A 17695-nucleotide genomic window follows, 5' to 3' on the forward strand; every position below is an offset into this window, starting at 1 on the left:
AGCCTGAGCTATGATTGGCCACAGGCATCCTGCCTGTGGCCAATCATGGCTCTCCTCGCTGCCGGTGCTGTGATTGGCTAAGCATGTGGGGTCACAGTGCATGCTTGGCCAATCATGAGCCAGCAATGCACTGCGATGGCGCAGTGCATTGTGGGCCGTGAGCGCCACACGAATTTGGCGCGAACGGCCCACAACATTCGGAATTCGCGGAACGGGCGAACAGCCGATGTTTGAGTCGAATGTATGTTCATCTCGAACACGAAGCTCATCCCTAATGGTGGTCATGGTTCTGGCTGACTTTTGGCGAAGGCTTCAATAGACCTAGTTCTAGGGCTGGCACATTAAGTCGCAGCGATAAGAGCTTTGTTTGTACCGCTGGAGGGTAGATGAAGTCTCCACACAAGCCCTTTATAACATTCTCCATAATGGAAGGTTTGTTTGGCAAAACGTTGGACGAAGCGAGTGACAGAAGAAATGTCCAAAGTGTGGCCACAGTCTAATAAGAGGAAGCGGCCATCTTTTTTTTGCTCATGTTGTCTATCTTCACAAGGGTTCAGGAGACCAAATCTTATAGGCCAGGCTGGAATTTACCAGATCACAGTGAAGGGGGCTCAAACTTCCTGTTTACATGAAAACAAACCCAGAGCAGGTTGCTAGACATATGGAAAGTCTTTGAAGGTGGGCCCAACCAGTGTCTTCCAGTAGGAGCCAGGATGGCCTCCTTTTTTGGATGGTTTGGGCGACAAACCTCAAAGACAGCTGGGAGTACAATCACCAAATCCTTTCATTCATCAGGATCAACAGATCTCAAGAAGAAATAATTACTGCAAGATTAGGTATAAGAATTGTATTGCAACAAATCCATAGTGCTACTGCCACTAAAAGAACAAATCTGTGGGTTTCTCCTCATTCTTTCTAATACCCAAGGCATCAGTTTTCCCTACTGTCTGGGTTTGAAGAAACTGAATGGGTACATACACAACAAAAGGTTCAAGATGGAGTCTGTGCAAACAGTCATGGCGATAATTCAGCATGAGGACAGGTTAGAGTCAATCAACCTGGCTGACATATACTTCCATATACCAATTGCTGTGTAACAGCAGAGACAACAGAGATTTACAGTGACCGGTGGTCACTTTCAGTTCCAGTGTCTGCCATTTTTAGAACTGACACAGCACTAAGAAACTTTTTGAACATTTTGTTGGCAGTAGTGGCAGTAATTTTGCCTTTTGGGGATAAGGCTCTACCACTACTTGGAAAATGTTTTGATAGTCACAGGTGTACTTAAGTCAGGAGCTGGCAATGCATCACAACCTTGTCCTAGAAATCAGTCGATGGTGAACAGGAAAAACAGTTAACCCCTTCTTAATCTGTAAAGAATCTTGAAGTAGTTTTTCATGCCCAAATATGTCAAGTGGGTTTTACAAAATGGCAAAATGAAAATCTGCATATGAAGAGTCGTGGAGACAGCATTGGGACATTTTACTGTGGCCATTCCAGTGCTGCCTTGGGCTTTTCAATTTGCCTTCCTCAGTCAAAGGGATGGGCTTCCTATGGCTCAGAAAGTCTTTGTGCCTGCACAAATTAGCAAGAACTGGAGTTTTGGACACCAGTGTGCCTCTTTAATGGTGTGCCTCTCTGACGTCGGATGCCTGTCTGCCTCCAGTCTGAAGAGACAACTGCAAGACCATGGGAGCCTAGTGAAATGCAGATGCTTTGACTGACTTAAATGTAAGGCAGGTTTTTTCTAGCATTGCAAGCCTTTCAGGATCTTTCTCCAAGGGCCTGAGTGAAGTTGATGATTGACAACAAGACAGCAGTAGCTTACATTGCCCAACAAGAGAGCACCAAGTGTCTGTCTTTTCCTGTTATTTTTTGTAACATAAAATTTTTGCTGGAGGGAGAGCCACTTACAGGCAGTTCTAACATTTTGAATGCATGCATCTCACACAGATAAAAATACAGCATGTGCCACATCCCAAATTAATATGAAAAAGAGCAATTAGGGGCTTCTGGACTTTTTAGGCACCATACACAACACAATCACCATAGAATAAAATTGTAAACTTTATTTCTTTAAAACATTAGCCCATTGTAACATACAACAGGATATTTTAAAACCATCTATCACAACAATACTAGTACCTCAATTTGTAATATACAGTACAAACCGCGTTCTATATATTTTCAAACATTTTTTGAAAACAAACAATATAATTTAATAATCTTATAAGTAGAATCTCTACTCGCGGTATAAAGTGTGCTGTTTAGACAAAGGAAGGCTCTACATGTTTCGCGTGACTCGGCACGCTTCTTCTGGAGCTTGTATTAGTGTGACTGGTAAAGCAATAAAGATAGAACACAATAATTAATCATAAACATAAATATAAATAACATCTATATTTAACAAGCCATAAATAATTATAGCTTCAAACTATCAATCAACTATTATTGTGTCGAGGATTTTATAAAAAGCCAGAGATCAATTCACCAAGCAGGAAGCACAGGGTATATAGGTCACCATGGGGACATATAAAACACAGTAACATACTAAAAAGAGAAACTTGCACAAATTAAGTCAGAATTTTTTTTTCAGTAGATACTATAGGGAGCTGGACTAAGCCATGTAGAGGACTGCTACATAACCATTAATTTGGGTAGAGGAAAAGTGTTGTGGATGGCACTGACCCAAAAATAAGGGGGATGAACCCCCAAAATAGCCTACAAACAAAAAATTCAACAATTATTCATTAAATTGTAGATTTTTCAGATAGAATATACTATAAGAAAATATGTAGAAAACTCACCACCGTCACAAGGTGTGGTGTAGCTTATGTCTATTGGAAGAGATTTTGCTGGATATACAATAGTCTACAGAGGAATAACTGTTTAGTGCTATCTAGCAAGGAACATAACTAGGGATGAGCTTCGACTCGAACATCGGCTGTTCGCAGGTTCAGCGAATACCGACCGTTATTTGTCGCGAACGGCCCATTCGCGTGGCGCTCACGGCCCACAATGCACTGCGCCATCGCAGTGCATTGCTGGCTCATGATTGGCCAAGCATGCACTGTGACCCCGCATGCTTGGCCAATCACAGCGCAAGCAGCGAGGAGAGCCATGATTGGCCACAGGCAGGATGCCTGTGGCCAATCATAGCTCAGGCTGTGTAGTACACGCCCTACACTATATAAGGCCGCCAGTGCTGTGGCCTTGTGTAGTGTGTTGGCATCTGTAGGAGTTAGTGGGTGTTCTCTGTGTACCTTCAACACAGTATACACCGTTCGTTATCGGCCGATTTTGCGTTCTTGCTCTTCTGTAGTGGGTGTTGTCTGCGTGCCCTGACCGCAGTATACACCATTATATCCACCTATATAGCTCTTCTCTAATTGAGCCATCTGCCATCTGCAGGAGTTAGTGGGTGTTGTGTGCCTCCAGCACAATATACACTACCCAATTGTTGGTTTTCCCATCTCCCTTCAGGCCATTACCATGTCTGGAAGGCCAACAAGGAAAGGCAGACAGGCGCAAGCCGATAAATGAGGGCAAGCAGGCTCTGTGTCTAGAGACAACAGTGCTTTTCGTGGATGCGGTGCATCGTCATCATCAGCACGTGGCCATGGGACACGCTTGTCCTTCTTTTCGGCAGCTGGACGAGTTGAGCCGCATCATGCCGAAGACTTGGTAGAGTGGATGACTAAGCCCTCTTCATCCTCCTCATCCTCTCTCGCCCAGGCTCAGGGTACTAGCAAAGCAGCAGTCTTCCCTCGTCTCAATGTCATCATCAGTGACTCCTTCCCTAGACCCACCATGTCCTCCTGAGGAGTCCCCTGAACTCTTTGAGCACAGTTTTGGGTACATGCTCCAGGAGAATGCCCAGTGTTTTGTAGGCTCTGATGATGATACTCAGCTAGAGGAAGGCAGTAGCGTGAGCGCAGAGAGAGGGGATGCTCAAGAAGGACAGCAATCTGGCAGTCATGTTCCACAAGCTGCAGCATACTGCCAGGTTTGCTCCAGCGATGAAGAGGAAGGGGGTGATGAGGGCACTGACTCCACGTGGGAGGAGGAGGAGGAGGAGGCAAATGTCCAACGAGGCAGGATGCTCGGTTAGGGGCAGCACACCGACTGAATCACACCGCAGAGCTTCGCCTGTGCAGGGCACTGCCTCAGCGCATTATTATAAAAGTTCTTTGGTGTGGGCTTTTTTGAGACGAGTGCATCAGATCGCAACGCTGCTATTTGCAACATATGTCTCAAGCGTATCTCACGTGGCCAAAACATCAGCCGCTTGGGCACCACATGCTTGACCAGACATATGTTGACCTGCCATGCAGCTCGTTGGCAAGCGTACCTCAAAGACCCACACCAAAGAACAAAGCAGACCTCTCCTTGCTCCTCATCAGCTGGGATCTCCAACCCCACTAGGCCTTCAGTCCTCTCTGAAACCTGCTCTGAGAGGAATGAAGGTGTAGAATTAGGTGTGTCACAGCCAAGTGCTTCCGGGCACTCTGCTAGAAGTACACCCACATCCAATTATAGCACGCAAATTTCCCTGCCCCAGCTGCTGGACCGTCCAAAGAAGTTCACTCCCAGCCATCCACATGCCCAGCGGTTGAATGCTAGCTTGGCTAAATTGCTAGCACTTCAACTGCTGCCTTTTCAGTTGGTAGACTCGGCCCCCTTCCGTGAGTTTGTAAAATGTGCGGTTCCTCAGTGGCAGGTCCCCAAATGCCACTTTTTCTCATGGAAGGCGATTCCGGCTCTCTACCGGCATGTGGAAGGCAATGTCCTTGCCTCGCTGGACAGGGCGGTCAGTGGTAAGGTGCATATTACCGCTGACTCATGGTCCAGCAGGCATGGACAGGGATGTTACCTGTCTTTCATGGCTCATTGGGTCACTCTTCTGGCAGCTGGGAAGGATGCAGGACAAGGTGCAGTAGTGTTGGAGGTTGTTCCGCCACCATGCCTCCAAAATGCAACTACTGGTTGTGACACACCTCTCTCCTCCACCCCCCTCCTCTTCTTCTTCCTCCATGGCCTCTTCCAGTGCTCTGTCCTCAGAACCAGCGGTGCTCCGTAGGCGTTCCAGGGGCTATGCAAGTACGCAGGCAAAATGATGCCATGCCGTGCTTGCGCTGGTTTGTTTGTGGGACAGGAGCCACACTGGGGCAGATATTTTGTCAGCTCTGCAGGGGCAGGCCGAGAGGTCGTTGATGCCACACCAGCTTAAGCCAGGATTGGTGGTTTGCGACAATGGCACCAACCTCCTCTCCGCCCTCCGACAGGCACAACTGACCCATGTGCCCTGTGTGGCTTACGTCCTTAACCTGGTGGTGCAGCGGTTCTTGGGCAGGTACCCGGGCTTACAGGATGTCCTGAAGCAGGCCAGGAAAGTCTGTGTGCATTTCCGCCGATCATTTAATGCCTGTGCTCGGCTGGCTGAGCTCCAAAAGGAGTTGAACCTGCCCAAGAACCGCCTTATATGTGACATGCCCCCTAGGTAGAACTCAACATTGGCCATGCTGCAGCGGCTGCACACGCAGCAGAGGGCCATCAATGAGTACCTGTGCGACTATGGCACCAGGACAGGGTCAGGGAAGCTCTGTTTTTCTCACCACGCCAGTGGGGCATGATCAGGGATGCATGCACTGTCCTGTCACCGTTTGAGGAGGCCACAAGGATGGTGAGCAGTGACAGTGCATGCATCAGTGACATTGTACCTCTTGTCCGCCTGTTGGAGCATACGCTGCGTGGAATAATGGACAGGGCACTTGAGGCAGAACAGAGGCAGGAAGAGGAGGACTTCCTTGCCTCTCAAGGCCCCCTTTATCCAGACAGTGTTCCTACTGTCCCACCCATCACACAGGAAGAGGACGAGGAGGAGGAGGAGGAGGAGGAGGAGGAGGAGGATGATTGTGTCAGCATGGAGGTGGAGGCTGGCACTCAGCAGCAGCAGTCTTGTAGAGATGATTTACAGTCCCAAGAAACCCATGGACTTGTACGAGGCTGGGAGGAGGTAGCTGCGGATCATGTTGTCCTTAGTGACCCAGAGGACTCCAGACTGAATGCCTCAGCTAACCTACGCTGCATGGCCTCGCTGATCCTGCAAAGCCTGCGGAAGGATCCTCGCATTCTTCGAATCAAGGAGAGGGACCATTACTGGCTGGCCACTCTCCTTGATCCACGGTACAAGGGTAAGGTTGCCGACCTTATCTTGCCATCGCAGAGGATGAGACATCTCCGGGAGGCCTTGCAGAAAAGTCTGTGAAACGTGTTCCCAGGGACTGGGAGGTTACAAACTCCTGGTCCTGGACAACGTGTTGCTGAGGCATCGGTCAGAAGGAGCGGTGGAGAAGGTGGCTGTCTGAGACAATTTTTTAGTCTGCAGCCCCAAGGTATGATCGGTTCCAGCAACCACCGCCAGCGTCTGATTTACATGGTGCAGGAATACCTAGGGGCAAGGTCAGACTTGGACACCTTTCCCACCGAAAATCCTCTGGCTTACTGGGTCTTGAGGATGGATCACTGGCCAGAGCTTGCACAGTATTCAATTGAGCTACTGGCCTGTCCTGCATCCAGCGTTCTTTCGGAACGCACCTTCAGTGCTGCTGGTGGCTTTGTTACCGATCACAGGGTGCGCCTGTCCACCGACTCAGTTGATCGACTGACCTTCATCAAGATGAATCAGTCATGGATCACCCACAGCTACCAAGCACCTGAAGCTGATGTAACCGAATATATATATTTTTTAAATATCACATCCCTTCAAGACTGCCTATGCTGATGCTGAGTGACTGTCCTGTTATGTTGATTGTCTATCCTCTTCCTCCTCTACTGATATGTTGGAAGAACATTTTTGCTTCTGGGTGATGCCACCAGCCCAATTTTTCAGCCCCTGTTTAACAGGGGCGTTTAATTACATTTTTTTATGCAATGCTTTGCAGCAGGGCTCATTCTTGCACCACAACTAGAGTATATGGGAGAGGTTGCAGTGTCGTGGCACCAGCACCAGCGCCAGCAGCCCAATTTTTCTGCCCCTGTTTAACAGGGGCATGTAATTACAATTCTTGATATAATATTTCACAGCAGGGCCCATTCCTGTGTCCACCCAGAGTAACTGTGAGGACTTATAGTGTTGTGGCACCAGCATCACAACCACCAAAGGCCAAATTTTTTTCTACCACTGTTCAACAATGGCATGTAATTACAATTCTTGATATAATCGTTCCCAGCAGGGCGCTCCAGCGCCCACCAAGAGTCACTTTGAGGGCTTACAATGTTGTGGCAACACCAACACCTTGTTCCGCCATTTCTGCAGAGCATATAGGGCAGGTCCATTCTTTCAAACATCCAACTTACAAACGTCTCCTACTTGCAAACGGAAGGAGACAACAGGAAGTGAGATGAAAAAAGACGGACGGCAAAACAAATTATACAGGGGTGATAACCCTTCCCTATGTTTTCCAAAAAGCTTAAAAATAGATTTTTTGACTGGAGCTACACTTTAAAAATGTACCAGTTCAAAATTACACACAGATTCTACTTAACACAACAAATCTACACAGTCCCTGTCTTGTTTGCACCGCCTGTATACTGCTGTTCTGAGTATATAGGGCCTGGGGGCCCCACGTCTTTCCTTTTTTTAATATGGGTACGGGGTTCCCCTTAATATCCGTACATGACCCAAAGGGGCTGGTAATGGGCAGGGGGGGCTACCTATGCCCTTTTTCTCAATGATTTTCATCCATATTGCCGGAACCAGATATTACATTAAAAACGCAAGCAGTTTGAAATTACTTTTTTCCCGTTAAATGTCATTTTGTGCAGGAACTGTTCTAAACACGGGAAACACGTGGCACTTCACAGGCATACTATAGACACCCCCCCCCCCCCCCCCCCAGGCACGATATTTAAAGGAATATTTCACTTTTTTTTCTCACTTTAATCGTCATTAAAATCAATGCTCCCGCCAAAACGGCCATTTTTAAAAACATTTTAGGCATTGACCCATGTCCCCTGGGGCAGGAGCCAGGTCCCCAAACCCTTTTTAGGACAGTATCTTGCATATTAGCCATTAAAATTAGCACTTTTTATTTCGAACTTTCGAGTCCCATAGACTTCAATGGGGTTCTAACGTTCGTACGAATTTGCGGTCCGTTTGAAAGTTCTGGTGCGAATCAAACCGGGGGGTGTTCGGCTCATCCCTAAACATAACCATCAAAAGGGGACAGCGCTGGTTAGTTGTTAGGGAACCAGCCAAATCTGTAATAATTGCAAAATAACATTAAATGACCAAAGCTGCAGTAGCAGCATAGAAAAAAAAGGTAAATATGAAGCAATCCTGTGTAACAGCGCTTACCCGTGCAGTCCTCTAAACAGTATCAGTCCAGGATTGTTGTCTCCCAGTGATCAGCTGTGCAGAGTTGGCGCAGAGCGTGCTGTTTAATATACAGACTCATTCAAAGTGTCAATAGTGATCAGCTGTGCAGAGCTCGCGCGGAGCATGCTGTATGGATATACGCCCCCCTCGTAGTCAATCCTGGACTGATACTGTTTAGAGGACTGCACGGGTAAGTGCTGTTACACAGGATTGCTTCATATTGACCTTTTTTCTATGCTGCTACTGCAGCTTTGGTCATTTAATGTTATTTTGCAATTATTACAGATTTGGCTGGTTCCCTAAAAAATAACCAGCGCTGTCCCCTGTTGGAGGTTATGTTCCTTGCTACATAGCACTAAACAGTTATTCCTCTGCAGACTATTGTATATCCAGCAAAATCTCTTCCAATAGACATAAGTTACACCACACCTTGTGTCGGTGGTGAGTTTTCTACCTATTTTCTTATAGTATATTCTATCTGAAAAATCTACAATTTAATGAATAATTGTTGAATTTTTTGTTTGTAGGCTATTCCCCCTTATTTTTGGGTCAGTGCCATCCACAACAATTTTCCTCTACCCAAATTAATGGTTATGTAGCAGTCCTCTACATGGCTTAGTCCAGCTCCAACATTTTTCTGACTAAGTTTGCAAGTTTTTCTTTTCTTTTTGCTATGTTACTGTGTTTTATATGTCCCCATGGTGACCTATATACCCTGTGCTTCCTGCTTGGTGAATTGATCTCTGGCTTTTTATAAAAACCTCGACACAATAATAGTTGATTGATACCTTGAAGCTATAATTATGTATGGCTTTTAAATATAGATGTTTATATTTATGTTTATGATTAATTATTGTGTTCTATCTTTATTGCTTTACCAGTCACACTAATACAAGCTCCAGAAGAAGCGTGCCGAGTCACGCGAAACATGTAGAGCCTTCCTTTGTCTAAACAGCACACTTTATACTGAGAGTAGAGATTCTACTTATAAGATTATTAAATTACACCCCCATTTGGTATGGGGGTGTCTAGTTCTACCCCTCCCATATGTGCGTCTACCTTACTATCCAAATTTACACCAATATTTTTATTTTTAGGTACATAAAGTGCTGGCTCCTGACGAGTGGCCTTCTAGCCACGAAATGCATAGAGCTGCCATACAATTTGATATTTATCTATACCCTGAAAGCTTTGCTAGCTAGCCTTTAATATCCCATGTAAGGATCCAAGAGGCCCGAGGTTTTGCCGGCATTACCTTGTATTATGGTTTTACGTTAAATATGTTTTTGGTGTACTTTGGAAAATGATTGTTTTGCCATTATGTGTGTACTCAAGTTATAACCAAGATGTATTGTTCTACTCATGCACTATTTTAATATATTTTTACACCTTATACCATGTTTGTATATTTTGGCAATCAATAAATTCCTATTATGATCACCAAACTACTCTATTGTAACCACGTGCTTCATATAAAGTCCCACCCCTTTGTCCGCTCTCCTCTCTTGATTTGTATAGGGATGGAAATATGTGACCTTACCGGGGGCCACAATTTCATTTAAAGTCCCAAGGGATGGAAGAATTTACCTTACCAGGCCATACCTTCATTTAAAGTCCCTAACTCCAGTCCTCTAATAATACTATTAAATTATATTGTTTGTTTTCAAAACAATGTTAAATATATAGAACGTGGTTTGTACTGTATATTACAAATTGAGGTACTAGTATTGTTGTGATGGATGGTTTTAAAATATCCTGTTGTATGTTACAATGGGCTAATGTTTTAAAGAAATAAAGTTTACAATTTTATTCTATGGTCATTGTGTTGTGTATGGTGCCTAAAAAGTCCAGAAGCCCCTAATTGCTCTCTTTTTTTCAACTTACAGGCAGTTAAAGGCAGTCTACTTACTGGGAATACGTAATCACTGATCAGTTAGGCAAATTATTTTCTAACAAGCAGTACCTCAACTAGTATTTGTCATGGTTATGCAGCAAACTTTGCCTATCAGCTTACCTCTCTTCCATGTGTTTACCTTTAGAGGCCAGCCACCCTCACCTGACTGCTTATATAATCTTCCCTCAGCATAGCTCCACCTCAGCCTCTTATTAGGAACACTATATTAACCTGTGCATTGCAAGCCTACCTTGCTGATCATCCATTGTGTGTTTAGCTTTTGTGTGCAACTTGCTGTGTTGCCTACGTCTGATTCCAGTTACCGGTTTTGGCCTGTTCTCGACTATCCCTGTCTGCTTGTGACCCTGACCTTTGGCGTGTTCTAGGTTTACCTTGTCTGCTAGTCGACCCTGACCTTTGGCTTATCCCTTTACTATCCTTGTTGTTCCAGCCTGCTGCTTCCTTCCTCTTTCTCGTGTAGTCTACCATGAGCGTAAGCTGTGAGACCCTGGGGGCCGCAACCTGGAGCCAGACTGCAGCACAGTACATCCTCACCACTAGAGGCTCTGGTGAACACCTGCTGGCTCTTAGACTCTGCACCCTGGGGAATCTATGCTCTAGCTCCCAGTGGGATCTGTATTGGTGTACCTCCTAGAGTTCAATCCACAGCAGTCAGTCCTAGGGTGCACTTCCTTAGCCGTGTACTCCTGACTCCTACAAAGTGCATCTGTCACCTGGACTAAGGTGACCTGACAGTATTGCAGGGATGAGAAATAGGGAAAGAAGATACCAAATAGATATCAACAGGCCGGACTTTTAAGGCATGGAAGCAAATAAGAAAGTAGCAAAAATAGTTTATTAGAAAATATACAATATCATAACAGTGTTTAAAACAATCTAAAAATCATATAAAATTATAAAATTTTTGCATTGAGCCCTTGTGCATTGCGTCTACGTGTTTCGCCATAAAGGCTTCCTCAGGACACGAAAAAGGTTCAAGTTAAAATTCAAAACAACGCATATATACATAGACTTTGCATTGTATGTCACATTTAAAAAGCATGTGCTCAATAGGGATGAGCCGAACAACCCCCACACCCCCCCCCCCCCCCCGGTTCGGTTAGCACCAGAACCTGCGAACGGGCCGAAGACCCTATCAAAGTCTATGGGACTTGAACGTTTGAAATCAAAAGTGCTAATTTTAAAGGCTAATATGCAAGTTATTGTCCTACCTCAGGGGACATGTATCAATGCAAAAAAAGTTTTAAAAATGCCTGTTTTTTCGGGAGCACTGATTTTAATGATGCTTAAAGTGAAAAAGTGAAATATTCCTTTAAATATCGTGCCTGGGGGGTATCTATAGTATGCCTGTGAAGTGGCATGTGTTTCCCGTGTTTAGAACAGTCCCTGCACAAAATGACATTTCTAACGGAAAGAAACGTCATTTAAAACTGCTTGCGGTTTTAATGTAATGTCTGGTTCCGGAAATATGGATGAAAATCATTGAGAAAAATGGCATGGGTAGCCCCCCTGCCCATTACCAACCTCTTTGGGTCTTGTACGGATATTAAGGGGAACCCCATACCCAAATTAATAAAAGGAAAGGTGTGGGGTCCAGGCCCTATATACTCAGAACAGCAGTATACAGGCGGTGCAAACAAGACAGGGACTGTGTAGGTTTGTTGTGTTAAGTAGAATCTCTTTGTAATTTTGAACTGGTACATTTTGAAAGTGTAGCTCCAGTCAAAAAATCTATTGTTAAGCTTTTTGGAAAACATAGGGAAAGGTTATCACCCCTGTATAATTTTTTTGCCATCTGTCTTTTTTCATCTTACTTCCTGTTGTCTCCTTCCATTTGCAAGTAGGAGACATTTGTAAGTTGGATGTTTGAAAGGCCTGCCCTATGTTCTCTGCAGAAATTTGGGCCTAAGGTGTTGGTGTTGCCACAAGTTAACACTGTAAGCCCTCAAAGTGACTCTTGGTGGGCGCTGTAGCGCCCTGCTGTGAACTATTATATCAAGAATTGTAATTGCATGCCATTGTTGAACAGTGGTAGAAAAATTGGGCCTTTGGTGGTTGTGGTGGTGGTGCTGGTGCCACAACACTGTAAGTCCTCACAGGTACTCTCGGTGGGAGCTGGAACGGGCCCTGCTGTGAAATATTATATCAAGAATTGTAATTACATGCACCTGTTAAACAGGGGCTGAAAAATTGGGCCTTAGGCACTGGTGCCACAACACTGCAACACCTCACAGAAACTTTAGTTGGAGAGCAGGAATGAGCCCTGCTGCAAAGTATTGCATTAAAAATTGTAATTACACGCCCGTTAAACAGGGGCTGAAAAATTGGGCCTTAGCCACTGGTGGCGGTGCCCAGAACCAAAAATGTTGTTCCAAGCTATCAGCAGGATCATTGAGGAGGAAGAGGATATTCTGTCAGCATAACAGGATAGTCACTCATCAGCATAGGCAGTGTTGAAGGGATATGACATTTCAAAAACATTATTCAGTTACATCCGCTTCAGGTGCTTGGTAGCTGGTGGTAATCCAAGACTGATTCATCCTTATGAAGGTCAGTTGATCAACCGAGTCGGTGGACAGGCGCACCCTGTGATCAGTTACAAAGCTTCCAGCAGCACTGAATGTGCATTCCGAAAAAATGCTGGATGCAGGACAGGCCAGTAGCTCAATTGCATACTGTGCAAGCTCTGGCCAGTGATCCATCCTCAGGATCCAGTAACCTATAGGATTTTTGGTGGGAAAGGTGTCCAAGTCTGATCTTGTCCCTAGGTATTCCTGCACCATGTAAATCAGAAGCTGGCGATGGTTGCTTGAACCGATCATACCTTGGGGCTGCAGACTAAAAAATGTTCTGAACGCATCGTCAGACGACCACCTTCTCCACCGCTCCTTGTGACTGACCGAAGCCTCAGCAACACGTTGTCCAGGACCAGGAATTTGTAACCTTCCAGTCTCTGGGAACGCGTTGCACAGACCTTTCTGCAAGGCCACCTGAAGATGTTTCATCCTCTGCTTCCTCTGCAACGGCAAGATAACGTCCGCAACCTTACCCTTGCAATGTGGATCAAGGAGGGTTGTCAGCCAGTAATGAACCTGTTAGGTACCTTGGTGGTGAGCCTGACTTGGTGGGAGAAGACTTCTCTTACAACTCTGGTTCAGGGCGCACTGGAGTGAAGACAGTGGCCCCGTGAGCGCAGCAGGGTAGGAGTGTCTCAGCCGGAAGCAGCAGCTGGTGCAGGAAGTGGAGATGGTCCTCCGGACGGCTGGAACTGCAGAAACTGGCAGAGCAGAAGGATGGTCAACCAGCCAGGTTGAGGCACTGAACAAGTGCACACACGCCAATGCCCTGATTGCATAACAGCGTGCGCGCGCGCAGATTCACCCGCACAGCGCGAGCAGAGCCCTGACAGAACCCTCTCCTTGATCCGAAGAATACGAGGATCCTTCCGCAGGCTTTGCAGGATCAGGGAGGCCATGCAGCGTAGGTTAGCTGAGCCATTCAGTCCGGATTCCTCTGGGACACTAAGGACAACATGATCCACAGCCACCTCCTCCCAGTCACGTACAAGTCCACGGGTTTCTTGGGACTGTAAATGATCCCTAACAGACTGCTGCTAATGCTGAGTGCCAGGCTCCACCTCCATGCTGACACAATCCTTCTCTTCCTCCTCTTCCTCGTCCTCTTCCTGTGTGATCGGTGAGCCAGCAGGAACACTGTCTGGATAAAGAAATATATAGAAGAGGGCCAAATCAGTAAAAAGTGCATTTATTTTATACAATTAATAAAAGTCTCACTTACATCCATAATTATTATTGTCCTCCGTTTGATAGTCAAATCACTGTTCCCTTTGGCTGGTGCTGTTACTGGATGAATCCTCCTCCACAGCGTGCTAGGGGAAGCTCTGCTGTGTTCTGTGATTCACAGAGACTCAGACTGGCTCGTAGACAGCGTGTGACGTCAGCCGGGGGGTACCCAAAAACACAACGCGTTTCTGAGCTTGCGCAAGCCTCGTTCGGGCATGCGCGCTCCTTTCTCAAGTGCTGTTTTCTCAGATAACTTTTTTTTAAAACATCTTGCTTTGATAAAAACTGGTTGGAATTTATTTTAATGAACAATACAGACTGAACTGAAAAGGACACACCAGTATCTTTTAAAGCGCTAGTATCTTGTGTTGTTTTTTTATCACTGTCTGGATAAAGGGGGGCCTTGAGAGTTAAGGAAGTTAAGGAAGTCCTCCTCTTCCTGCCTCCTATTCTGCCTCAAGTGCCCTGTCCATTATTCCACGCAGCATGTGCTCCAACAGGTGGACAAGAGGGACAGTAACACTGATGCATGCACTGTCACTGCTCACCATCCCCGTGGCCTCCTCAAATGGTGACAGGACAGTGCATGCATTCCTGATTATGGCCCACTGGCGTGGGGAAAAACAAGCTCCTGTGACCATGTCCTGGTGCAATAGTCACACAAGTACTCCTTGATGGCCCTCTGCTGTGTGTGTAGCCGCTGCAGCATGGCCAACGTTGAGTTCCACATGATGGGCATGTCACAGATTAGGCAGTTCCTGGGCAGGTTAAATTCTTTTTGGAGGTAAGCCAGCTGAGCACTGGCATTATATGACCAGCGGAAATGCACACAGACTTTCCTGGCCTGCCTCAGGACATCCTGTAAGCCCAGGTACCTGCCCAAAGACCGTTGCACCACCAAGTTAAGGACATGAGCCAAACAGGGCACATGGCTCAGTTTTCCCTGTCGGAGGGTGGAGAGGAGGTTGGTGCCATTATCGCAAACCTCCATTCCTGGTCTAAGCTGGCATGGTGTCAACCACCTCTCTGCCTGCCCCTGCAGAGCTGACAGAATATCTGCCCCAGTGTGGCTCATGTCCCACAAGCACACCAGCGCAAGCATGGAATGGCATCTTTTTGCCTGCATACTTGAGTAGCCCCTTGAACGCTTATGGAGCACCGCTGGTTCTGAGGACAAAGCACAGGAAGAGGCCATGGAGGAAGAAGAGGAGGGGGTGGAGGAGAGAAGTGTGTCAGAATCACCAGTAGTAGCATTTTGGAGGCATGGTGGTGGAACAACCTCCAACACTTCTGCACCTTGTCCTGCATTCTTTCCAGCTGCCAGCAGAGTCACCCAATGCCCTGTGAAAGATAGGCAACATCCCTGTCCATGCCTGCTGGACCATTAGTCAGCAGTAATGTGCACCTTACCGCCGACTGCCCCGTCCAGCAAGGCCAAGAGATTACCTTCCATATGCCGGTAGAGAGCCGGAATCTCCTTTCGTGTGAAAAAGTGGTGTTTGGGAACCTGCCACAGTGGAACCGCACATTTCACAAACTCATGGAAGGGGGCAGAGTCTACCGACTGAAAAGGTGGCAGTTGAAGTGCTAGCAATTTAGCCAAGTTGGCATTCAACCGCTGGGCATGTGGATGGCTGGGAGTGAACTTCTTTTGATGGTGCAGCAGCTGGAGCAGGGAAATTTGCCTGGTAGAATCGGATGTTGGTGTACCAATAGCAGATTGCCCGCAAGTACTTGGCTGTGACACACCTAATTCTACACATTTAATCATCTTAGTGCAGGTTTCAGAGAGGACTGAAGGTATAGTGGGGTTGGACATCCCAGCTGATGAGGAGCAAGGAGAAGTCCGCTTTGTTCTCTGGTGTGGGTCTTTTAGGTATGCTTGCCAACAAACTGCATGGCAGGTCGACATATGTCTGGTCAAGCATGTGGTGCCCAAGCGACTGATGTTTTGGCAATGCGAGATACGCTTGAGACATATGTTGCAAATAGCAGCGGTGCGATCTGATGCACTTGTCTCAAAAAAGGCCCACACAAAAGAACTTTTGGAATAACACGCAGAGGCAGTGCCCTGCACATGCAGAGCTCTGCGGTGTGATGCAGTCGGTGTGCTGCCCTTAAGCTGGCCCCTGGAGGGCATCCTGGAGAAGTGCCTCCTTCTCCTCCTCTCTCCTATCAAGCACCCACATGGAGTCAGTGACCTTATCATCCCCTCCCTCCTCATCACTGGAGCAAACCTGGCAGTATGCTGTAACTGGGGGAACATGACTGCCAGATTGCTGTCCTTCTTGGGCACCCCCTCTCTCTTGGCTCACGTTAGCCTTCCTCTAGCTGGGTATCATCATCAGAGCCTTCAAAACGCTGGGCATCCTCCTGGAGCATGTACCCAACACTGTGGTCAAGCAGTTCGGGGGACTCCTCAGGACGACATGGTAGGGCTAGGGAAGGAGTGACTGATGCCATTGAGCCGAGTCTTCAGCATGTTGCGGCTCAACGCGGTCAGCTGCCAAACAAAAAGGACAAGCGTATCCCATGGCCACGTGCTGATGAGGATGCACTGTGTCCACGAGCAGGACTGTTGCTTCTAGACACAGAGCCTGCTTGCCCTCTTTTATTGGCTCGTGACTGTCTGCCTCTCCTTTTTGGCCTTCTAGACATACTAATGGTCTGCAGGGAGATGTACCTGCACAAAGCTGGGACGTATATACTGATTATACTGCAGCTAGAAGAATCAACTGCCTGCCTGTAGTATTAGTATGAGAACACCAGCAATTGGAGTAGCTTTATGTGCACACTGTGCAAAGTACACAGTACACCAACTGTAATTACTGCAGCTGCCTGCCTGTGGCCTGCCTGTGGTATAGGATCAGAAGAACACCAACAATTTGGGTAGCTTTACTTGTACACTGTTCAGAGTATATAGTACACCAACTGTAATTACTGCAGCTGCCTGCCTGTGGTATGGGATCAGAAGAACACCAGCAATTGGGGTAGCTTTAAGTGCACACTGTGCAAAGGACACAGTACACAGGAAGTAATCTAGCTATATATATATATATATATATATATATAGAGAGAGAGAGAGATATATATAAAATACCCTGGCTTTGGCCAATTACAGCTCTCTGTACAGACGGCGCTGTGATTGGCCAAGCATGCAAGTCATAGTGCATGCTCGGCCAATCATCAGCCAGCAATGCACTGCGATGCCGCAGTGAATTATGGGCCCGGACGCGCTACTCGAATTTGGCACGAATGGCCCATAACATTCGGAATTCGCAGATTGGGCGAACAGACGATGTTCGAGTCGAACATGGGTTCGATTCGAACACGAAGGTCACCCCCATTAGGGAACATAAGCATGATTCCACACCCTCTCATTCAGAGTCTGTCTTTGATTTTCCTATAGCTACAGTTACCTTGGCACAGTCAGGAGAAGATAATGGGGATGGTACCTTATCTATGATAGATGACTTAAGTGTCAGACTATGGACATAACTGCAAAACTTAGTTTTAACTTTTGCATTCAAACTTTCAAACATGACAGATATAAAGCAAGTGCTATCCCAATTTGGCTGCAAAAGTTGAAATATGCTT

The sequence above is a fragment of the Lithobates pipiens genome, unplaced genomic scaffold (genome assembly GCF_037356315.1).
Source record: "Lithobates pipiens isolate NorthernLeopardFrog02 unplaced genomic scaffold, aLitPip1_a1.2 Scaffold_192, whole genome shotgun sequence".
Taxonomy (NCBI): Eukaryota; Metazoa; Chordata; class Amphibia; order Anura; family Ranidae; genus Lithobates; species Lithobates pipiens.